Source organism: Stenella coeruleoalba (genome assembly GCF_951394435.1).
Source record: "Stenella coeruleoalba genome assembly, chromosome: X".
NCBI classification, from domain to species: Eukaryota; Metazoa; Chordata; class Mammalia; order Artiodactyla; family Delphinidae; genus Stenella; species Stenella coeruleoalba.
This window is the reverse complement of record NC_137152.1, coordinates 3,603,813-3,629,311: the sequence shown is the minus strand read 5'-3', so window position 1 is coordinate 3,629,311 and position 25,499 is coordinate 3,603,813. Positions and strand designations below refer to the sequence as shown.

General features: G+C 39.5%; 1 long non-coding RNA gene across 1 annotated transcript in view; it reads left to right on the top strand.

Annotated features, from left to right (window-relative positions):
• The window catches only part of LOC307180458, a 40,730-nt gene extending 16,520 nt beyond the window's left edge, over positions 1-24,210 (top strand). The window contains exons 2-7 of the long non-coding RNA XR_013825738.1: positions 1,335-1,445; positions 2,267-2,367; positions 3,653-3,748; positions 7,203-7,427; positions 18,232-18,399; positions 23,988-24,210. This is a non-coding gene — a long non-coding RNA (uncharacterized lncRNA). The remainder of the gene's footprint in view (positions 1-1,334; positions 1,446-2,266; positions 2,368-3,652; positions 3,749-7,202; positions 7,428-18,231; positions 18,400-23,987) is intronic.
• The last annotated feature ends 1,289 nt before the right edge of the window (positions 24,211-25,499 follow it).

Genomic DNA, 25,499 nt, shown 5'->3' with positions numbered 1-25,499 from the left:
AGGGAGGAGAAAATTCAATTTACATAAGTGTGTGGGTGCTGGAAAAGCAGGATCTTTCATTGCAGGATATTCAGGAGATTTTAATATTCTAATGTATACTGCAAATCTGTAAATCTTATTTGACCCCAGAACCTACCCTCACCTTCTTCCCCCAGAGAATCTCATTACATGAGTGTTCTGAGTCATAATACACTTTAGAAAGCGTGGATGTACACTATACCCTGACTCCATCACGACCTTCCCTAGAGAGTGACAGCTTCCAATGAACCCATATTATTCCCACCTCTCCAGGCTATGTCCCCGAATGGCCCAAGATGATGAATCCACAGGACATCCTTCAGACTACACCTCTTTTCTGTCTCAGATGGACAGATCTGTTCGTGATCCTTAAGAAGATAGAGTATTCCTACGCTCACTGAGAGGGCTTCAAATGGATGGATTCAATAGGAAAAGGAATATATATATACCACTTGAGAATAAAAAATGGATTATACTTATATATTTATACTTTCTGAAGGAAACACATCATGATGTCATGATTAAATATATATATATATACATACACACACATATACAAATATACATTATAAATATACAGATAGGGATTTCCCTGGTGGTGCAGTGGTTAAGAATCTGCCTGCCAGTGCAGGGGACACGGGTCGAGCCCTGGTCTGGGAAGATCCCACATGCCGTGGAACAACTAAGCCCGTGTGCCACAGCTACTGAACCTGCACGCCACAACTGCTGAGCCCGCGCGCTACAACTACTGAAGCCCGCGTGCCTAGAGCCTGTGCTCCACAACAAGAGAAGCCACTGCAGTGAGAAGCCCATGCACCACAAGGAAGAGTAGCCCCCGCTCGCTGCAACTAGAGAAAGTCTGCACGCAGCAACGAAGACCAACACAGCGAAAATTTATTTATTTATTTATTTTTAAAAATAATAATAAATAAATATACACATATATTTGTATATATTTGTACATGTATACATATAACATATATGTATATATAATTGCTCTAAGATAGATAGATATCACTGCTACATAGACACCATATCTATATAGATATCCCATTGCTATTGCTATATGTATTACATATAATGTTTATATATAAATATAAATATGTATTTACTTATATGTATCTGAATTGTCCACTCACCCTCTACTCATCTGGGCTATAGAGCTTGTGTCTGGGATATAGTTACTCAGATGCATCCAAAAAAACACAAGGTTTATACCACTGACTCTCTAAATCTCTTTTTTTTTCTGAAATATTTTCTTGAACCCAGCTTCATCAATCTCATTAATTATAATCCTTTTCCACTTTGATTACTAGGTGTGCTTACAGTACCATTACCTGTGAAGCAGTAACCACACCTGTAACTGGCATCTCAAAGGGAAAGAAGAAAAAATAGGACAAAATAAACAGAGAACACAAATTCTTGAGGTGAGATAGCTGTCTCACACACATATCCAATGACCTCGAAGAACAAGGGAAACAGCAAAATTTCATACTTTAAATATGATTTCCTGACATATGATTTTTTCATCAGGAAATCATATTTAAAGTGTTAACAAACACTTAAGTATTAAAAGTCAAAACGTAGTAAATCAAAGTAAAAATTAAAACAAAATCAAAGTAAAAATTAAAACAAGTACATATTGAAAAGACACAACGTTTATTAAGAAATATTGATACAGCTCTGTCATCCCGGGTTGGATCTTAGTAACATTATCAAATGTTAAATATAAAAAACATAATCCATCGTCCTCTCCAATAACATTTTTCATCAGAAATATATGGTAGTAGGAAAATGTAATTGCATTTTCTTCCTGCTCACCATGTGTTAAAAGCACTAATAATAAAAAAAAAAAGAACAACCCAGAATGTTAAAAACAGATTTGGGTTAAAAGGAGTAAAGGTGGTAACACAAGATAATTATCAGGAAACCCTCAGTAAATGCCATTTCTCTGCAATGCCCATTGCCAATTTGGAAGGATCCCTAAACCACTGAATTTTTGTCAAAACCCAAATTGCCTGGAGAGTTTATGGAACTGTTATCAGGGATTAGATTTCCTTGAGAAGTTAATATAGTAGATCTTGCCTCTATAATAGAACTTGCCACTCTTCTTCTGTTTAATTTGAATTATGATTCCCCTTCTTGGAAAGGAAGTTAAGGATTATTCCATAATCCTAGCTACCAAATTCCGTCCAAAAAAGACATTTCAATGACATCTTAAAATAAATTGATTTTCTGTTTCAATTAGATGTGATCATGGGACTTTGGTTTTGTGAAGGAAACATCCACAGATTATTGAAATTGGACACTTATTTACTTTCTCAGAAACCATCACTGAATCTATTAAAGGTGGGCAAATCACTCGGAGACCTTTTAAAGATCTATTTTTAATTCTGTACTTCTCTTGGATTCTTTTTTCCTGCTGTCTAAACAGATATATATGTATTTAGTTCCCCTTGTTTAATTTCCATTTCACATTGGTTTTCTTATTAATTCTGTTTCTGCATTTAATTAACATTTTACATTTCTTAATTCCTTTCCTGGATTTGGGTAATTTTGTCTTATTAGCGCTTCAAAGTCAGATGGAGAACTCCAAGCAGAGGCCTTAATTGTACGAGTAGTTAATTTCCTGTTACAGACAAACTCGTACATAGTAAGTGGTCTTTAACCTTTTAGACGTTCACAGGAAAATTAGACTGTGAACGCCTTACATCCATTTTTACATATTAATTTTCTCCAAACATCCATGAAATAATAAAAGAAAATAATATCTATTGCTGTCATTCAAAATAATCAAAATCTGGTGCGTTTGCTAATACCTCACAATTTTTTAAGCATCTATTTCCCTAAGACTTGTAGATGAGAGCTCTCTATCCCAGTTCAGGTTTGGTGAGATTTGTTGTTGCCCTTTCTGGAAGAATTATCAACGTAATTTTTTCATTTAAAAAAAAAAGGAAAAAAATAAAAAATTAAAAAATTTTTTAAAAAAAGGATGATATATTGATTTTAGGAATTTCCTTTAGGAAATGGAGAGACTGTGAAGGTTTTTAATGAGAATATTCACCACCAACCCCACCACCTTTTATAGATTATAAAAAGGATACTTCAACTTTCTAAATAGATAGCAATAGATTTCTGGATAAATTATTTGTAATATATCCATATATATATATTCCATCAATTACTATGGTTGGACAGAAAAATCTTTCATAGCAAAGGGGAAATTGTTTATAGTACCAATTGAAAAAATGCTTATTTCAAAAAATGTGTACAGCATGTAAATATTATGGTAAAACATCCTATAGTATGTATTTCTACCTGCAGAGAATGATTGGCAGTATATAAAACAAAATGTTAAGAATAGATATCTCTTTTTAAAAAAAAGAGTAGTTATCTTTAGGTAGGCAGGTTATTTTTTTTCCTTTGGGCTTTTTGGTGCAATATGGATTTTTTGACAATGTCTATGTTTATATTAACAAAAGAATGAAATTCCATTAAAAATATGTTTTTGGAAACGTATATTGCCACTATTTTGAACAGCTTAGAGTACAGTTACAGGATCGTGGGTCTAGAAACATAAGGTTGTATATTGTAATTTAACATACAATGACAATAATATTCACTTTTTCTTTAGTGTTTTCACAGTCAACTTTGCCTTCCTGGTCACGGATACCTGGAGGGTGATGAAGGGCAAAAGATGGTGCACAGGTGAAAACCGTCCAGATTAAAGGTAAGAAAGAAAAATCAGAGTCGTATCAGACTGGAGATACACAAGAGAAGAGGTAACTATTAACTTAGACTCTACTGCAAAGCCTATGAACCTGAAAAACCACTCCGCAAGCTCACGTTTTCTTTGCTTTCATTGATATTCCCTTGGACTTCTCCTCTTACACACTATACATGTGGCTTTCAGAATATCCTTAAATTGGCCTGGAATGGTTGCCAGGGAGTGATTGGCAATGAGATTTATCAAGGAAAATCTCAAAGACTTGGGAGAGCTCGATATGGAGAACTTACTCTGGACTGGTGGGAGAGGCCATGCTCTGCTCCTAACGCATCCCGTCTTCAGAGTGGCATACTCATCCTTCTTTGCTGGAAATTTTGGCTGCTGGCGGCTCCTAGACTCCCTTCCTGAGAACTACCCTAGACTGCAAGGCATTGCCTACCCTCCAATCTGTACCTCTCCCCAAGGGGTGGACCTTGATCCATGATTGGTTGGTGTAGGGATAAAAGCAGGTAGCCACTTACTTCAATTTGGGAGAACTCTGATTGGCCATTCTAGCCCCAGAGCTTCCCATCAGGTAGGCTGAACCCATGTTGCAACTACATGGCAGGGTCTAGAATGTTGATCAGTTTCAAGACTAGCTTGAATTTGGCAAGACTGCTTCATTAATGGTACTGAGTTCTTCCACCAGGATCAACAAAAGGCATGGTCGTCTCTCTTTGGGGGGATGTTACAAGACCTTGATGATCATTGCCGAGATCCCTTTGTTCATAAGGGGCTGAAAAATAAGGATACTTTCCTTATGCGCATCTTTCTTAACTTTTCACTCGGAATTGATCTATAAAGGAGAATTTCCTTCACGAATTGCGCAGTCACTAGAAAGCAAAACTGTCTAAGACCTCTAGGACGGTGTCAGAAGGATCCTAGAGCCAACTTGAATGGGCTCCCACTGGCTAAAGATGACACACTCTGACCATTAGTAAGGATAGCAGTTTTAATGTATTAAAATACAAATTTTATTGCATGTATGAGTTCATGATAATGCTAAAAATAGCCACACTGATCATTTTTAGAAAATACTTGAGAATCCACTCATGACTTTGAAATAAAGGTAAAGAAATAAAGGTAAAGAAACAAGCATGTATCCTACTCTTTCTATAAAAACTCAAGCTCAGACCGATCAATGGAATTTTAATTTTAAAAAATTCAATTATTCAGGTTTTCATTGAATCCCTCTGAGATACTTCGTGTGTAAACAGAGATCTTCAGTTTCCTATATAAATCTGTTAACCACATATTAAATTATTCATGTTAGTGTAATGTGCTCACAGTGAAATAAGATGAGAAAAAGAAAACACCCTAAAAACCGGAGCAACCATGGTGCATTTTAACAGTGGTATGGAACCCACTGGGCTGTTTTTGTTTTGTTTGTTTTGTTTTGTTTTACCATGAAACTCCAATAGCTAGTCAAAGTTGTGTTTTGTGTGTCTGGAGGAAAATAGTTTTCCTACTTTGTTGGCTGGTGGCACATAGTATATATCTTTGGGTATAACTTCCGAAGAAATATAGTTTTTTGGAGCATATTAACTTCTCATTATTACCTGTGGTTTGAATTATTTCATGATTCCAGTGCCTCTAATAGGAAATAAAGTCCAACAAAATAAGGGTGAGATGAAAGAATCCAATGAATAATGACAAAATTAGGTAAATGTGAAATAAATGATAACCACCCTCTTAAAAATACAAATGGAATAACTTCAGATATCATAATTTTAACTTCCAGCTTCATTTATTATGTCCTGTGTGAGTTCCTGAATTTACTCAGAAGCACACGGAGCCATCACGGTGATTACAGCTCATGCCATATTTTAAAGAAACCTTTTACTTTAACACCAATGGACATTTTAAATCGGAGGGAAACGGATACAATGGTGGAAGTTTGGGAATATCACTGGAACACAAATGCTCTGAAGGTCTGAAGTCCCACAGGTTGCAAATCAGTGCACAGGACAAGGGTAATTTAATAATATTCCAGGCATTGTTCCCAGAGTTCATCATTTTTTCTGCTCTCCACTGGAAACACACCAAAGGAAATGAATCCGGCGCCGGAAGCACAAAGTATTTTACAAATGCAGGCTAATTAATCTCCTTGTCGCTACTGTCATGAAAGGCATTACTGTTTACTGTTGAGAAAAGAGAGTTGGACCTTTAAACGCCTATGCTTTTAAATACCCATCTAGTTTTATCGCACAAAAGGTAACCTGTAATAACAAGGTCATAAAAATGTCGGTCAGAAGAGGTGCTGGGATTGGAAGAAAAGAAAAATGCCCATCGATTCCTTAGAGCTGACTTAGGGTTTCCTCATATGTGGAGATGATGATTTGAGGATGTAGGAATCTATTTTTATATAAATTATTTTCTGGGTTATCTCCCCAAAGAAACAGGGATGAATTATAATCCCCCACATTTAACAGCCTGTTAGTCTTGGGTTCCAAGTCGAATGCTGACACTTACTAGCTGTGGGTTCTTGGCCAATGGACTAAACTCCACCAATTTTGGGGGGCTGTTGTGAGAATTTGACTTAATGAAGCTAAAATGCTTGCTACAATGTAGCTCTTCAGTAAAGTGTAGCTATTACTCTGTGGCCAAGGCACCGGACTGGCAAAGATTTGAAAATGCATCCCTGAACAGAGCTTTTTAAAGTGCCCTCCGCTGCTGTATACTCTTTTAACCATTCATTTACTTGTTCACACATTTATATAACAAATTTTAGGGGCTTCCCTGGTGGTGCCAATGCAGGGGACAAGGGCTCTATCCCTGGTCCGGGAAGATCCCAGATGCCACGGAGCAACTAAGCCTGTGCACCACAACTACTGAGCCTGCACTCTAGAGCCTGCCAGCCACAACTACTGAGCCCACATGCCACAACTGCTGGAGCCCACGTGCCTACAGCCTGTGCTCTGCAACAAGAGAAGCCACTGCAATGAGAAGCCCGCGCACCGCAACAGAGTAGCCCCCGCTCGCCACAACTAGAGAAAGACCGTGTGCAGCAATGAAGACCCAACGCAGCCAAAAAAAAAAAAAAAAAGAAGAAATAAATTTTAAAAAATATTTTTAAAAAAACCAAATTTTAAGCACTGCCCCTAGCTGAGCATAGAGATACATGACAGATACATACATTTTTTTCTTTATTGAAGCAAAGTGACTCATTTATACACATATATACATTTTTTAAAATATTCTTTTCTATGACGGTTTATCCCAGGAGACTGGATACAGCTCCCTGTGCTCTGCAGCAGGACCTTGTTGTTTATCCATCCTACATATACTAGTTTGCATCTGCTAATCCCAGACTCCCACTCTGTCCCTCCCCCAACTCTCTCCCCCTTGGCAATCACCAGTCTGCTCTCTATGTCTGTGCTAACTCCTTTCGTTTTGATCTTATTCTCTTCAATCACAGGTGTGATGACCATTTAAACTCTACAGCAATTCTGAAGACCAGGAAAGTTCACGGCAAGCATGCTCTGTTGGATGTGGAGGTCTCCGCTGAATTTCCTTACGGTGTTTGCGTCCCAAAGCTCCCTCCCTCTCACCCCCATACCTGATAAAGTGCAGCTGATTGACTGATGAGGTCATCTTTTTAGGCCTGCCATCCGGGAGCCAGGGCCCAAACCCATCCCCGAAGGTAGCATGACCATTTATTTACTTTATTTATATGCTACCCTAAACGCCGGTCACACTCGATAACACTTCTTAAGTACAAACGCAGAAATATGATTACATCGAAACCTGAGTCAAGAACATAGGTTATTTTCAGCTACTAGGGAGTTAAAATTCACCTGTTAAAATCAAAATGTTGCTTATCTCAGGAAGACTTAATACTTTAACAATTCATTCCTTAGGTGTTTTTTTCACTCCTTCTTTTCACAGAACTTCCCCTCAACGTACATCTTTCAGCATCACCTATGTCTGATCCTTTTCCTGTTAGTTCTTCTAAATTATTATTTTTTCTGCAACCCTATGACATCACTTTTTGTGCATCCCTGCTGCTCTGAAATTTTTCTAAAGTAGCCCATCCTAGCAAGAAGATAGCATAACTCAACATATTATAGCTAGACTTCTGAGAGAAGCCGGGTCATCTGTGTAGAGACACAAGCAATCTGATTCTTATCATTTCAGAAAATGATAAAATTGGAAGCAATTTTTTTCTTGGTTTGCATCAATACTTTTCTAGAAGAGTCTCCCTCTTGCTGGGTATGCTATCTAATGCTGATTTCTTTCTTTTTTCCTCTTGAACGTGAGTCAAGAAGACTAGTTCCGATTTTATTTGTTTAATAAAGTGGATGTGTTTCTGCAAAAATATTTCCTTTTAAGAAGCAGGGGACAATTTAGCTTTTATGTACATTTTTTAAAAATTTATTTTATTGGAGTATAGTTGATTTACAATGTGTTAGTTTCGGGTATACAGCAAAGTGATTCAGATATATATACATATATATATATTTATATATACTCATGCTTTTTCAGATTCTTTAGCCATATAGGTTATTGCAGAATATTGAGTAGAGTTCCCTGTGCTGTACAGCAGGTCCCTGTTGTTTATCTATTTTATATATAGTAGTGTGTATATGTTAGGCCCAAGCTCCCAATTTATCTCTCCCACCCATATTTCCCCTTTGGTAACCGTAAGTTTGTTTTTGAAGTCTGAGTCTGTTTCTGTTCTATGAATAAGTTCATTTGTATCATTTTTTACCAGGGAACTTTCCCACTCATAATTTTCTTATTTCTAGTTGTAGCCTTTTCTTTTCCACTTAGAGAAGTTCCTTTAGCATTTGTTTTAGAGCTGGTGTGGTGGTGCTGAATTCCCTTAGCTTTTGCTTGTCTGTAAAGCTTTTGATTTCTCCATCAATATATTTTTAATTTTAATATACTTTATATTATATATTTAATACATATATATATATATATATATATATTTTTTTTTTTTTTTTTTTTTTTTTTTTTTGGCGGTACACGGGCCTCTCACTGCTGTGGCCTCTCCCATTGCGGAGCACAGGCTCCGGACGCGCAGGCTCAGCGGCCATGGCTCACAGGCCCAGCCGCTCCGCGGCATGTGGGATCTTCCCGGACCGGGGCATGAGCCCGCGTCCCCTGCATCGGCAGCCGGACTCTCAACCACTGCGCCACCAGGGAAGCCCCTAATACATATATTTTTAAAATTAACATGTTGGCTTAGAAATGAATGAAATCACAAGTGATCGGGGGGATTAACCTGAACACCCTTTAATATGAAAAATGTGTTACTGCACATTCTACTGTGTATTCTCAAAGTCACAGAAGAAAGACCAAGACGTTGTATCATTCTGGAAAATCCACGTATTTCCCAAATAGGTACTCTTTGCTTTATTTTGTCATGTTTCTGATGTATCAATCATGGAGAAAAACGGAAAATAGTCTCACTACTTAAATGCATAAAAATATACTACGGACTCATGACTAATTCAGATGGACTGAAGCCACGGTCCCTCTCTTCAAGAGAACTGGAGACGTATATTGTGTATAACATTTAAGCCTGTCCCCTCTCTGCTCTTAAGAATTTCAAGATTAAATTAATGTCCCAAGAAGGGCAGCTTCTAATTAGCCCCTTTCATTCCACTTAACCAGAACACAATAAATCCTCCCTTCAATTATGTTAATGGAATCCCTAGGGGAACAACCATCCGGACTCTGCAAAGAAACCCCCTCACAGCAGTGACTTGTCACTGCTTCCTCAAGGTACATCAGCTCCTTCCGAACTTCCCTGCAGCACTTCCATTAATTTTGCAGTTGGGGTCAAGTCCTTGGCAAAACGAAGTTTCCGGCTATGCTGGGTTACCATCACCTGACTGTCTCTCTTCAGAAGCCATTCATGGAGTGTGAACGTAAGTTCATTACTTTGAAAGAATTGCAACCTTGAGATTTATTGGAAACTATTGTAAAAATGGTTCCCCTTCTGAAATAGTTGCCCAATACAGACAGACCAACGCTAGTGGACACTGCTTCTGTCACCCCTCCGGATTCCCTTCATGGGGTCATTGTACATAATCACCAGCTGCCCTGTGTGCTGATCACACACAACATCATTCTTCTCCAGAAAAATGTCCTTCGAGAGTGTTCCAGCTTTGGTGCTATTGGCACCTGAGGCTGCATCATTCGTGGTTCTGGGGGCTGCTTAGTGAATTATAGGTTGTTGATGAGCATCCCCATTCTTCACACTCCAGAGCTCCCTGTAGGATCAGGGTGGAGCTGAACTCCAGCTGAAGCTACAATGTGCCTTAACTTCTTACCCGGCAATGTCTTTTTGTTTTTTTAGGTTTTGTTTTTTGAAAATTTCATTTTATTTATTTTTTTCTACAGCAGGTTCTTATTACTTAACCATTTTATACATATTTGTATATACATGTCAATCCCAATCTCCCAATTCATCCCACCACCATCCCCCCCCCCCGCCACTTTCCCCCCTTGGTGTCCATACGTTTGTTCTCTACATCTGTGCCTCTGCCCTGCAAACCAGTTCATCTGTACCATTTTCTAGGTTCCACATCTATGCGTTAATATATGATATTTGTTTTTCTCTTTCTGATTTACTTCACTTGCTATGACAGTCACTAGATCCATCCATGTCTCTACAAATGACTCAATTTCATTCCTTCTTATGGCTGAGTAATATTCCATTGTATATATGTACCACATCTTCTTTATCCATTCATCTGTTGATGGACACTTAGGTTGCTTCCATCTCCTGGCTATTGTAAACAGTGCTGCAATGAACATTGGGGTGCATATGTCTTTTTGAATTATGCTTTTCTCTGGGTATATGCCCAGTAGTGGGATTGCTGGGTCATATGATAATTCTATTTTTAGTTATTTAAGGAAATTCCATACTGTTCTCCATAGTGGCTGTATCAATTTACATCCCACCAACAGAGCAAGAGGGTTCCCTTTTCTCCACACCCTCTCCAGCATTTGTTGTTTGTAGATTTTCTGATGATGCCCATTCTAACTGGTGTGAGGTGATACCTCATTGTAGTTTTGATTTTCACTTCTCTAATAATTAGTGATGTTGAGCAACTTTTCATGTGCTTCTTGGCCATCTGTATGTCTTCCTTGGAGAAATGTCTGTTTAGGTCTTCTGCCCATTTTTTGATTGGATTCTTTGTTTTTCTAATATTGAGCTGCATGAGCTGTTTATATATTTTGGAGATTAATCCTTGGTCCGTTGCTTCATTTGCAAATATTTTCTCCCGTTCTCAGGGTTGTCTTTTCATCTTCTTTGTAGTTTCCTTTGCTTTGCAAAAGCTTTTACATTTCATTAGGTCCCATTTATTTTTGTTTTTATTTCCATTACTCTAGGAGGTGGATCAAAAAAGATCTTGCTGTGATTTATGTCAAAGAGTGTTGTTCCCATGTTTTTCTCTAAGAGTTTTATAGTGTCTGGTCTTACATTTAGGTCTTTAATCCATTTTGAGTTTATTTTTGTGTATGGTGTTAGGGAGTGTTCTAATTTCATTCCTTTACATGTAGCTGTCCAGTTTTCCTAGCACCACTTATTGAAGAGACTGTCTTTTCTCCATTATATATCCTTGCCTTCTTTGTCATAGATTAGTTGACTATAAGTGCATGGGTTTATCTCTGGGCTTTCTATCCTGTTCCATTCATCTATATTTCTGTGTTTGTGCCAGTATCATATTGTCTTGATTACTGTAGCTTTGTAGTATAGTCTGAAGTCAGGGAGCCTGATTCCTCCAGCTCTGTTTTTTCCCCTCAAGCCTACTTTGGCTATTTGGGGTCTTTTGTGTCTCCATACAAATTTTAAGATTTTTTGTTCTAGTTCTGTAAAAAATGCCATTGGTAATTTGATAGGGATTGCATTGAATCTGTAGATTGCTTTGGGTAGTATAGTCATTTTCACAATGTTGATTCTTCCAATCCAAGAACATGGTATATCTCTCCATTTGTTTGTATCATCTTTAATTTCTTTCATCAGTATCTTATAGTTTTCTGCAGACAGGTCTTTTGTCTCCCTAGGTAGGTTTATTCCTAGGTATTTTATCCTTTTCGTTGCAATGGTAAATGGGAGTGCTTCCTTAATTTCTCTTTCAGATTTTTCATCCTTCGTGTATAGGAATGCCAGAGATTTCTGTGCATTAATTTTGTATCCTGCAACTTTACCAAATTCGTTGATTAGCTTTAGTAGTTCTCTGGTGGCATCTTTAGGATTCTCTATGTATAGTATCATGTCATCTGCAAACCATGACAGTTTAACTTCTTCTTTTCCAATTTGTATTCCTTTTATTTCTTTTTCTTCTCTGATTGCCATGGCTGGAGCTTCCAAAGGTATGTTGAATAATAGTGGCGAGAGTGGACATCCTTGTCTTTTTCCTGATCTTAGAAGAAATGTTTTCAGTTTTTCACCATTGAGAATGATGTTTGCTGTGGGTTTGTCATATATGGCCTTTATTATGTTGAGGTAAGTTCCCTCTATGCCCACTTTCTGGGGAGTTTTTATCATAAATGCATGTTGAATTTTGTCAAATGCTTTTTCTGCATCTATTGAGATGATCATGTGGTTTTTCTCCTTCAATTTGTTAATAAGGTGTACCACACTGATTGACTTGTGTATACTGAAAAATGCTTGCATCCCTGGGATAAATCCCATTTGATCATAGTGTATGATCCTTTCAGTGTGTTGTTGGATTCTGTTTGCTAGTATTTTGTTGAGGATTTTTGCATCTATATCCATCGGTGATATTGGTCTGTAATTTTCTTTTTTTGTAGTATCTTTAACTGATTTTGATAACAGGGTGATGGTCACCCCATAGAATGAGTTTGGGAGTGTTCCTTCCTCTGCAGGTTTTTGGAAGAGTTTGAGAAGGATGGGTGTTAGCTCTTCTCTAAATGTTTGCTAGAATTCTCCTGTGAAGCCGTCTGGTCCTGGACTTTTGTTTGTTGGAAGATTTTTAATCACAGTTTCAACTTCATTACTTGTGATTGGTCTGTTCATATTTTCTGTTTCTTCCCAGTTCAGTCTTGGAAGGTTATACCTTTCTAAAACTTTGTCCATTTCTTCCAGGTTGTCTATTTTATTGGCATAGAGTTGCTTGTAGTAGTCTCTTAGGATGCTTTGTATTTCTGCGGTGTCTGTTGTAACTTCTCCTTTTTCATTTCTAATTTTATTGATTTGAGTCCTCTCCCTCTTTTTCTTGATGCGTGTGGCTAATGGTTTATCAATTTTGTTTATCTTCTCAAAGAACCAGCTTTTAGTTTTATTGATCTTTGCTAATGTGTCCTTCATTTCCTTTTCATTTATTTCTGCTCTGATCTTTATGATTTCTTTCCTTCTACTAACTTTGGGTTTTGTTTGTTCTTCTTTCTCTAGTTCCTTTAGGTGTAAAGTTAGATTGTTTATTTGAGATTTTTCTTGTTTCTTGAGGTAGGCTTGTATTGCTATAAACTTCCCTCTTAGAACTGCTTTTGCTGCACCCCATAGGTTATGGATCATTGTGTTTTCCTTGTAATTTGTCTCTAGGTATTTTTTGATTTCCTCTTTGATTTCTTCAGTGATCTTTTGGTTATTTAGTAACGTCTGGTTTAGCCTCCATGTGTTTGTGTTTTTTACGTTTTTTTCCCTGTAATTGATTCCTATCTCATAGCATTGTGGTCAGAAATGATGCTTGATATGGTTTCAATTTTCTTAAATTTACTGAGGCTTGATTTGTGACCCAAGATGTGATCTATCCTGGAGAATGTTCCATGTGCACTTGAGAAGAAAGTGTAATCTGCTGTTTCGGATGGAATGTCCTGTAAATATCAATTAAATCTATCTGGTCTCTTGTGTTATTTAAAGCTTGTGTTTCCTTAATTAATTTTCTGTCTGGATGATCTGTCCATTTGTGTAAGTGAGGTGTTAAAGTCCCTGACTATTATTGTGTCACTGTCAATTTCCTCTTTTATAGCTGTTAGCATTTGCCTTATGTATTGTTGTGCTCCTATGTTGGGTGCATTATATATTTATGATTGTTATATCTTCTTCTTGGATCGATCCCTTGATCATTATGTAGTGTTTTTCCTTGTCCCTTGTAACATTCTTTATTTTAAAGTCTATTTTATTTTATATGAGTGTTGCGACTCCAGCTTTCTTTTGATTTCCATTTGCATGGAATATCTTTTTCCATCCCCTCACTTTCAGTCTGTATGTGTCCCTAGGTCTGAAGTGGGTCTCTTGCAGACAGCATACATATGGGTCTTGTTTTTGTATCCATTCAGCAAGCCTGTGTCTTTTGGTTGGAGCATTTAATCCATTCAAGTTTAGGTAATTATCCATATGTATGTTCCTATGCCCATTTTCTTAATTGTTTTGGGTTTGTTTTTGTAGGTCCTTTTCATCTCTTGTGTTTCCCACTTAGAGACGACCCTTTAGCTTTTTTTGTAGAGCTGGTTTGGTGGTGTTGAATTCTCTTAGCTTTTGCTTGTGTGTAAAGCTTTTGATTTCTCCATCGAATCTGAATGAGATCCTTGCTGGGTAGAGTAATCTTGGTTGTAGGTTCTTCCCTTTCATCACTTTAAATATGTCATGCTACTCCCTTCTGGCTTGTTGAGTTTCTGCTGAGAAATCAGCTGTTAACCTTATGGGAGTTCCCTTGTATGTTATTTGTCATTTTTCCCTTGCTGCTTTCAATAATTTTTCTTTGTCTTTAATTTTTGTCAGTTTGATTACTATGTGTCTCGGCATGTTTCTCCTTGGGTTTATCCTGCCTAGGTCTCTCTGTGCTTCCTCGACTTGGGTGGCTATTTCCTTTCCCTTGTTAGGGAAGTTTTCGACTATAATCTCTTCAAATATTTGTTCAGGTCCTTTCTCTCTCTCTTCTCCTTCTGGGACCCCTATAATACAAATGTTGTTGCATTTAATGTTGTCCCAGAGGTCTCTTAGGCTGTCTTCATTTCTTTTCATTCTTTTTTATTTATTGTGTCCTGCAGCAGTGCATTCCACCATTCTGTCTTCCAGGTCACTTATCCATTCTTCTGCCTAAGTTATTCTGCTATTGATTCCTTCTAGTGTATTTTTCATTTCAGTTATTGTATTGTTCATCTCTGTTTGTTCTTTAATTCTTCTAAGTGTTTTTTCTTCTAGGTCTTTCTTAAACGTTTCTTGCGTCTTCTCAATCTTTGCCTCCATTCTTTTTCTGAGGTCCTGGATCATCTTCACTATCATTATTCTGAATTCTTTTTCTGGAAGGTTGCCTATCTCCACTCCATTTAGTTGTTTTTCTGGGGTTTTATCTTGTTCCTTCATCTGTTACATAGCCCTCTGCCTTTTCATTTTGTCTGTCTTTCTGTGAATGTGGTTTTTGTTCCACAGGCTGCAGGATTGTAGTTCTTCTTGCTTCTGCTGTCTGCCCTCTGGTTTATGAGGGTATCTAAGAGGCTTGTGCAAAGTTTACTGATGGGAGGGACTGGTGGTGGGTAGAGCTGGGTGTTGCTCTGCTGGGCAGAGCTCAGTAAAACTTTAATCTGCTTGTCTGCTGATGGGTGGGGCTGCGTTCTGTCCCTGTTGGTTGTTTGGCCTGAGGAAACCCAACACTGGAGCCTACCCCAGCTCTTTAGTGGGGCTAATGGTGGACTCTGGGAGGGCTCATGCCAAGGAGTACTTCCCAGAACTTCTGCTGCCAGTGTCCTTCTGCTGCCAGTGTCCTTGTCCCCATGCCTGCTTCTGCGGGAAACCCTGCACCACTAGCAGGTAGGTCTGGTTCAGTCTCCCCTGGGGTCATTGCTCCTTCCCCTGGGTCCTGATGCAGACACTACTTTGTGTGTGCCCTCCAAGAGTGGAGTCTCTATTTCCCTCAGTCCTGTCAAATTCCTGCAATCAATTCCCACTAGCCTTCAAAGTCTGATTCTCTAGGAATTCCTCCTCCTGTTGCCAGACCCCCAGGTTGGGAAGCCTGATGTGGGGCTCAGAATCTTCACTCCAGTGGGTGGACTTCTGTGGTATAAGTGTTCTCCAGTGTGTGAGTCACCCACCCAGCAGTTATGGGATTTGATTTTACTGTGATTGCACCCCTCATACCATCTCATTGTGGCTTCTCCTTTGCCTTCGGTTGTGGGGTATCTTTTTGGCGAGTTCCAGTGTCTTCCTGTTGATGACTGTTCAGTAGTTAGTTGTGTTTCCGGTGCTCTCACAAGAGGGAGTGAGAGCACGTCCTTCTACTCCGCCATATTGAATCAATCTCCTGGCAATGTCTTGCTTACAATCTTTTATGAATAAGTCACATGCATCAGGTGCTGCCTCACAGGAATTCTGCCCAAGAGAGCAAATGTATTTCAGTATCTTCTTCCTTCTCATCTCCTCATCATCCAAATAGGCTCCATCACCAGATTTTACATCACATATTCTACACATGTTAATTCTTATCTACATAGCATGTCTGTACCTTAGAACAGGGGACATTAGAAGGAGGAAGAAACTCGCCCATGGACTTGTGGCTGATTCGTAACACATAGGAGGTGACTTGGATCCACATTTGAAAACTAATTCTGGACATAAGCACTGCCAAAGGACTGTGCAAATTCCAAAGCACCCTACCCATTAGCTGTTCATTTTGCTACCTGACAACGGGCACATATTTAGTTAAAAATGAATTACACACAGTATTTCCCACAAATAACTATCTTGATCATCTCTTCCTATTTAGATTCTAGTAGTATACAAAGATTATTTCTAAAGACAAGTACCTGTTTCAGGACAGAACGAGAATTCATTGGAGGAAATATATGAGACATTCATTACCGTGTGTGTGTGTGTGTGTGTGTGTGTGTGTGCGCGCGCGCGTGCGTGTGTGTGTGCGTGCTCTCATAAAATGGATTGAAAACCTCAGCAAGGAGCATATGGTTGCATGTGAAAACATATGAATATCCACAGGTCTGAAGTCTGTGCCCATTTTTTCACATTCAGAAACTGCAGGGTGGTGTTTTTGCAGAGAGACTGTCCAGTAATTAGTTTCAGGGTCTGAACTGAACCCTTTGTTTGCTGTGATTCTATGCAAGAGGTCTTGAGGTCCACAAAACATGATTACATTTGAGCTCCCAGCCCCCTGATTTAATTCACCATGCAGAAGTGATCTCTCTTGAATGGGAAGGTAAATGAGGGTTGAAGTTATCTTGGTTCATGTTTTAATATCCAGGGTCATCTCCCTCTGTAAGATCCACAAACAACCAGAGTAACTGACTTGCTACATTTCTGCTGCGAGAAAGCTCTTTGTATTTCTAGATTCTACATGGCCTCCTGTGCTCATTCGACGCTGTCCCTGGACCAGCGTATTTCTCTTTGTTCTCTGCCACATTTGATCTGATACCACTGTATCTTTATTTTGAGAAAGAGATTTTATTTCTAACAACGGGAGATAGAGTTATAACATAAACTATGGTCATCCAGGCCATTATTTCAAGAGTATGGTATTCCAGCTTCAAATCAAATCTGGAATATAATTTCTCATGGTCAAAATTGGATAGAGCTCTGCTAGCCTCCAGGTAGATATCAGTCCTGCGAGGCAACCGGCGCAGCCTGGAGAGATTGCATTTTATTTACTGAATAGCGGGCCATGCTAGTGTTAGCCCGGGAGAATCATTTACAGATGCCTCGTAAACACATCCAGCTGCTGCTTTCCCTAAGGCAGCCTCGATGCAGGGAGGGGATGGAGAGGAATCAGCTCAGTCACCAGCAGCTGCAATTCAGAGCTTATTCCCTGGTAAGACCCTGTGATTCAGGGCCCCTAGAAGAACTCCTGGATGGTTTTCTCTGCCCAGAGAGGCTTAAAATGAGCACATCTCTCCTGACCAGAAGGGGACTCTCTCTCCATGTCAATGCAGGTTGCAAAGGCAGTTGGGTTCTTCGAGGGGCCCTCAGAGTGCCCCAAATGGCTTCTGGTGTGCCACATCCCCTGTAGTTTTGGTCAGAATATTTCAAACACTCTGCAGATTTTGGGGAAATCTTTCCTGGGACACGTGCATGCTGAAGAAATAGGCAGTCATTTCGAGAGTGAATTTTCTTTATATAGCTGATGTGTATGCATATAGATAGATAGATAGATATGATGGATGGGTAGATAGATTATTAGATGGATTGATAGATGATAGATGGATATATATATATAGATAGAAACAAGATAGATAAGATGGATGGATGGATACATAAGATGGACGTATAGATAGATGACTGATAGATTATATATATAATTACGTATATAGTTAAATGTTTATAGTTAAATATAACATACTTAAGTTTACTACTGATAAGTGTTATAATTTTGGAATATCAGTTAAAGATCAAAAAGCCATGAAATTAGCTAGAATTAATTAATCATAGAATTATTATTTGGAGTAAATTTAAAACTTGCCCTTCATTCAACAAAACGATTTCAGGTGTTTTTTAAAGATAACCGTATGTGGTTTTTCAGACTTGCAGACACAGAAGAAATCACTTCCCTGTGGGCAGGTGGACTTAGGAGTGTGGAGTCCACGGTAGCCCTAAGGGAAGGGACCATTACAACAGTCAGCGCATCTCAGAAACTCATTTCCAAAGCCAGGGCCAATGAATCATGCCACATCTGGACACAAATGTGCAGGTATGTCTGTTTTTGTTTTTGTTTCTCTCCCGTTATTAAAAATACCTTCCCAGAGATTTTTCTTGTTTTCCCTCCTGACTTCCTACCTCCTGCCTCTCATGTTTTTTGTCCCCTTCCTTCCTCTTCCTGTCCTAGAAAAAAAGGGGACTTTTAATTACACCATGTACTTCTGTGTACTGGCTAACAAAACATAATGCTAGGGAGACACTTTGATGATCCTTTGATTGTGGTCATGAACAGGAGGACTTATTTGCCCACATACTGAATCAGTACACTTTGCAGAGAGCACTAAACACACTGCTCGTATTCATGTTCAATTCAAGCAGCCTTCGGTGGGAGAATTTCGATAATCCATTCAACTAAGACTGTAAAAGTGAATTATCCTGTTAAATTATTTATTTATTTAATTTATTTATTTTTTTGCGGTACGCGGGTCTCTCACTGTTGTGGCCTCTCCCGTTGCGGAGCACAGGCTCCGGACGCGCAGGCTTAGCGGCCGTGGCTCACGGGCCCAGCCGCTCCGCGGCATGTGGGATCCTCCCGGACCAGAGCACGAACATTCGTCCCCTGCATCGGCAGGCGGACTCTCAACCACTTTGCCACCAGGGAAGCCCTGTTAAATTATTTTTAAAGAAAAAAAAAATCCATTGTCCTTCGTTTTGTTTCAGTTTGTTTTAGTAGCTGTCACGTTCACGTTCGTGTTTTTCCACGCTGGGGAGCTGGTGGGAATGGATTCTAATTCATGCAAACAGTTCTTCTAAGGAGGTGTATCAGTGATATTAAATGCAGTGTTCAAAACCTACCTCATACACGACAGTGAACAACTAAGGAAATGTGTACATACCTTTTTTCTATAAAACGAAAATCCAATTTTTAGATTCCACATGTGAGTCCTATCATGTGATATTTGTCTTTGACTGATTTCACGTAGTATGATCATCTCTAGGTCCATCCATGTTACTGCAAATGGCATTCTTTCTTTCTTTTTTATGGTTAATATTCCATTGTACATATGTACCACATCTTCTTTATCCATTCATCTGTCGATCGACATTTAAGTTGCTTTCATGTCTTGCCTATTGTAAATAGTGCTGCTATGAACATTGGGGTGCAGGTACCTTTTCAAATTATGGTTTCCTCCGGATATATGCCCAGGAGTGAGATTGCTGGATCATATGGTAAGGGTACAAATGAACTTATCTACAAATGGAAATAGAGTTACAGATGTAGAAAACAAACTTACGGTTACCAAGGGGTAAGGGGTGGGAGGGATAAACTGGAAGATTGGGATTGACGTATACACACTACTATATATATAATAGATAACTAATAAGGACCTACTGTATAGCACAGGGAACTCTACTCAATACTCTGTACTGGCCTATATGGGAAAAGAATCTAAGAAAAGAGTGGATATATGTATATGTATAACTGATTCACTTTGCTCTACACCTGAAACTAACACAACATCGTAAATCAACTATACTCCAACAAAAATTTTTTAAAAACCAACTAAAATCCATCAGCATAGTCTGATTAGCAAACATTTCAAATGCATTTGTCCATGGAATCATTTCTGATCCCCATGTAGACAGTTGCTGCTCTCAACTGGAAAAAAAAAAAAAAAAAGCACAACCTGAAAGTTGAGAATTATGTTGTATTTGGCGGAGTTTCTGAGGACTTAAGCCCAGCAAGCAGTGTCTCAGATAGCTCTGAGGGACTGCTCCAAAAAGGTAGGGGAGGAGCCTGGATATGTAGGGGTTTCTGCCCACACCAAAAGGTCACTGTTAATTTAACTAGAGAGAAGCAGACATCTCAAGTTCATGAATGTAGCGCATTTCTGTGTATGGGAAGATGCGAGAGTCTGGTCTCATTGAAATCATTCCTTTGATGTGCACCTTAGTTCTCTGGGGCCAATATCCTGTTTTTCTCCATCCTGAATGCCCTCAGGGGGGCGGCTGCAGTGACTGAGGGCTTGGTGGCTGCAACATCTTTGCTCGCTGGTATGGCAGGCGACGTTCTTAGCCACACTGCCACTAGGATTTCCAGACTGGCGTTCAGGGGGCAGGAGTCGTGGAAATAGGACTAAAATAGTTTATAAAGGAGGAAAAGGATATTTTTAGGTAGTGATGTTGACAGAGGCACTCCTCAAAAGCCACCGGTCCACTGGATTTAGTCAACATCACACCCCTTGGCTAGGGAAAATGAGGACTGTTTTAAAAATACTGCTCTTACAGATGAGCTGCATAAATATATCATTAAGAAAGAAAAATCTTAGTGTCTTCTGTCCTGCCCCCTGACCCCAGGAGAACTTTCTGCTTTAGAACATGAAACAGATCAGTGATGCCTTTCACTTACCTTGAGGGGATGGAAGATACGGAGTTTATAAAATAGACCCTCCAAAGCGAGGGTAGGGAAAGAGAATGCTGTGGCTGTGGGGAGACACCATGGTTTCCTTGGAGACCTGTCCAGTGCTTACTGATAACCACCAGCTAAGACAAATTCAGAGGCTGGTGGTTAGCCTGGCTCTGACAGTTACCGAGAGCGCATCACATCAGCAGGACCCTTCGTGTCAGTTCTCTTCTTTGGTTAAGTTGTTTTTATGTATCTTTTCCCCTGGATCATTAAGTTGGGACCATGCCTTAGTTTTTATAGGAAAAAGGGAGACAAGTATACCTTCTTTTTAAAAATTTTTTTATTGAAGTATAGTTGAATTACGGTGTGACTCAGTTATACATGATATATATATGTGTGTGTGTGTGTGTATATATATATAGATAGATAGATAATATAGATATATACACATACACATATTCTTTTCCATGATGGTTTGTCACAGGATATTGAATATCGTTCCCTGGGCTCTGCAGTAGGACCTTGTTTATCCATCCTATCTGTACTAGTTTGCAGCTGCTAACCCCACACCCCCAACCCATCCCTCCAGTCTATCCTGCCACTACTCCGACTCCCCCTTGGCAACCTCAGGTCTGTTCTCTATGTCCGTGATTTTGTTTCGAAACAAAAGCACATCTTATCGACCGATAATAAATCATTGAGCAGGGACCCTGAAGATTAGAAGGACCCTCATAAAATGAAACCTAGAATGCTGGATTATACAGATAGCATGGATCCAATGATTCTGAAAGGACACAGAAAGCCGGGGTACAGGTGGGTATGGGATGTGCCTCTCAGACCTCAATATGGTGCAGCCACGTGGATTCCAAATGCAGGCGTAGCAGTGGGATCTTCTCCCAATTGGATTGCATGCTGAGCCAAAAGCACGTGACAGAAAAATCAAGGGCTTTGTTCCCCGGTCCCTGGGTCTCCCTCCTCTGTGGAATCTCAAGGCTCAGAGGAGCACAGGCTGCAAACCACTGGTGGAGGGAAGCTGATGGCAGTGGGTGACAAGCACAGCTGCGTTCTAATCAGGCCCCGACTTACCAGTTCTCCAGTCCCAACTTTACGTCAATTCTCTGTGCTGTGTTTTCCTTTCCACTAAAACCAGGATAGTAATATCTCCAAGACTACAAAAACTATAGAATGCGGTGAAACATAGAAAACACTTGGTACATAGCAGGGCCTTCGTAAATAAATACTGGTTTATTTTAACTGGGCACTTTGGGTCCGCCCCAGTCCCTAACCTCAGACATCCTTTTTCTGCTAGAAGTCCATCCATGTGCACGTCCAGGCAATACAGAACAAGCTCTTTCTGCCCAGGAGATTGTGAACACATCGGGATCAGCAAAAGTGCTCTTTTCATCTTTCTGTCTGATGCATTTGGGCAGGATGGAAATGCTCAGTATATCGGGTTAGAATGGAATTGTCTCATCTAATTCAGAAAGCTGCATTCCAGGTGGCCCCATGCGAGCATGAAGCTTGATTCATTATGGCACACGTGCAAGGGTACACATATGTATGTGATGTGTGCATATATGTTTTATACAATGTGTATATCCATACGTATTGCATATACATATATACTTATGTATATAAATAAAACACAAATATTTGTATTAAGTATAAATGCATATTATGCATAAAATAGTTATATTTATGATAAATAAATATATCCAGTGTATCTAGACATACATTTTTTTATTGAAGTCTAATTGATTTACAATCTTGTGCCAGTCTCTGCTGTACAGCAAAGTGACTCAGTTATACACACAGAGACATTCTTTTTTCTTGTTTTTAATTAAAAGAAAAATTTTATTTAGTTAGTTATTTTTGCCTCTGTTGAGTCTTCGTCGCTGCACGCGGGCTTTCTCTAGTTGTGGCGAGCAGGGGCTACTCTTTGTTGTAGTGCATGGGCTTCTCATGGCGGTGGCTTCTTTTGTTGCAGAGCATGGGCTCTAGGTGTGCGGCTCAGTAGTTGTGACTCACGGGCTCTAGAGCGCAGGCTCAGTAGTTGTGGCGCGCGGGCTTCGTTGCTCCACGGCATGTGGGATCTTCCCGGACCAGGGCTCGAACCCGTGTCCCCTGCATTGGCAGGCGGATTCTTAACCCCTGTGCCACCAGGGAAGCCACTATCATAGGATATTGAATATAGTTCCCTGTGCTATATAGCAGGACCTCATTGTTTATCCATCCTATATATACTAGTTTACGTCTGCTAATCCCGGACTCCCAATCCATCCCTCCCTCCCCCCGCCACGCCTTGACAACCGCAAACCTGTTCTCGCCATCTGTGAGTCTGTTTCTGTTTTGTAGATAAGTTCATTTGTGCTGTATTTTAGATTCCACCTATAAATGATATCAGATGGTATATTTCTTTGACTGACTTCACTTAATATGATCATCTCTAAGTCCATCCATGTTGCTGCAAATGGCATTATTTCATTCTTTTTTATGGCCGAGTAGTATTCCATTGTATATATGTACCACATCTTCTTTATCCATCCATCTCTCGATGGACACCTAGGTGGTTTTCATGTTTGGGCTATTGTAAATAGTGCTGCAGTGAACGTAGGGATGCGTGTATCTTTTCAATTTATAGATTTGTCTCAATATACGGCCAGGAGTGGGATTGTTGGGTCATATGGTAATTCTGTTTTTAGTTTTCTGAGGAACAGACGTACATCACATACATGATCTGGATGAATATCTGTGTTTCCCCAAATTCATATTCTGAGGTGCTAACCCCCCTTATGATGGTGTTTGGACATGGGGAGCTGATTAGATTTAGATGAGTTCATGAGGGTGGGGTCCTCACACAGGATTAGTGCCCTGATTAGAATAAATATATGTGGTCATGCATTATAATTTCTCCTACAATCCATTCAAGCCATACAGGGGCATGTAGCCCTCTCTGAAATCAGTGTTTTTCCTACCATGGAACTTAAACGACCTTTTAATTTCTTGTTTACCATCTGTCTCCCCAAATACCATTGGGAAAGGGACTGGTTCTATTTTAGTCACCTAATTCATCAATGGAACTCAGCTAAAGACCTCACACACATGAGAAACTCAGTCAGTTTTTTTCTGAGTGGAGAGAGAGAGCTGGAAGGCTAAGAACTAGATTTTAATACCTTTGCTCTTTTTTGGTTTACTTGAGAGATAACTGACATATCACATTATATTCATTGTAGGTGTACACTGTCTCAGTTTGCCCTCTTATTAATGGGATGAACTCTGCAACTTTGGAAAAATTAGGAAACCTCACTTACTGTAATTTCCTCCTCTGTCCTCTGAGGGATGAAGACTAATTACAGGAACTCGCAGATTCCAGCTGTATTGCTTCTGGCCCCCCAGCTCCACATGTGTGAACCGTCCGTGTTGACAAGGCTGAGGTCCTGAAGCAAAGCAAATAGTGCTGATTCTGCCTTAGGTAAGTGATGTGGGCCTGTTTCTATGGGGTTGAGTGGTTGATGGAAGCACAGGAGTTGAGACTTTTGATGGAGACGGAGTGGGGGGTAAATGTTTGTGGTTTGCTTTGAGTGGTTTATACCAGGTTTTGTGTGCAGCTCTGTGTGTGTAGCCTAATATTTGTATATGGACATCTAAATCTGTATCTATTCTCAAGTTGCTACAAGACTCCCCAAAGAATACCATCTTTCATTTTAGCAGAGGAATGCTAATATATTGTCTGAGTCAGAAAAATAAATATAGAACAAAAGCAAATATTTCCATAGGACTTAGGGTAACTAGGACGAATGCTAAGGAAACTTGCTAATAACTCTTTAGGAGGGACATGCCAACATTTTCCCAAATACTCGGGGTTGATTAGTAAAGGGCACTGTGGGCCAGAGTGGACCACATGTAACAATATTCCCTTACAAGTCATCTCATTAATTTATATATATATATATATTTTTTAACTTTTTATTTTATATTGGAGTATAGCTGATTAACAATGTTGTGATAGTTTCAGATGTACAGCAAAGTGATTCAGTTATACATATACATGTATCTATTCTTTTCCAAATTCTTTTCCCATTTAGGTTGTTACATAATATTGAGAAGAGTTCTCTGTGCTATACTCAAGTCATCTCATTATTAATCAAATCTGAACATGTTACTGTGAGCAAAACCGATTTAGAATCGGGTACGGAATCCATACCCGTCCACTTCACCTGAAACCCATATCTATTACAAATGCTAGATTGGGAAGAAACATGAAAGATTAAGAGTTTCCTTTAGTTTTCCCCTGGTCTGATGGCAGAATTCCAAAGTGGAATCCTAAAAGTCTTTGCTGTTTCCAGGGGATGTATTGAAGGAAAGCTCCCCTGTGCCCCAGAAAAGCTAGCTGCATAATACCCCAAAGCCTGGCCCCATCTTGGAAGGCAGGACGGGTAGGACAATTCCTTCGCCTCTAAGAAAGTGAAGTTGCTTGATTCCAAAGAGCTGGGGAAGCTATTTGTATTGGGGAGCTGTTTGATGGGCCCATTAGTGTCAGAAGGGCCTCTGATTTTTATCAACACTGTACACACCTCTCATTTCAGCTGAACACCCCAGTCCTTATCTCTGATCCCCGACAGTGAATAACCAAGTCCCAGGGAACGGCCAGCCATGAAACAATTTATATTCTTCAAAGAACGCAAAAGTATTTGATTCTATCAGTGCCCTCAGACAGAGGCTTAAAAATGAAGTTTGTGTCCTAT